Raw genomic sequence first — 270 nt, 5'->3', positions numbered from 1 at the left:
CCGACGGACGACCCACACCAAGGGTTGGAGATGAAAGGCCAACCGGCCAGCCAACAATCAAACAAGAACATGACTGACCGTCGAACCCAACACCATGGTCCGGAAGCGCTACATGACGGGCTAGGGACAATCCAGTCAAAGTCACAGAACTTAATCCGCAACATCGACCAGTTCATCCACTAACACGTCCCGCTAAATCATGGCTTAAGGCTTTGCAACCCGTACTATGAGTTAACGGTTCCGTTAGATCGCGGCCTAAGGCTTTTCAAC

This window comes from Brassica napus, unplaced genomic scaffold, assembly GCF_020379485.1.
Source record: "Brassica napus cultivar Da-Ae unplaced genomic scaffold, Da-Ae ScsIHWf_1652;HRSCAF=2273, whole genome shotgun sequence".
In the NCBI taxonomy this organism is placed as follows: Eukaryota; Viridiplantae; Streptophyta; class Magnoliopsida; order Brassicales; family Brassicaceae; genus Brassica; species Brassica napus.
Note: the sequence above shows the minus strand (reverse complement) of the source record.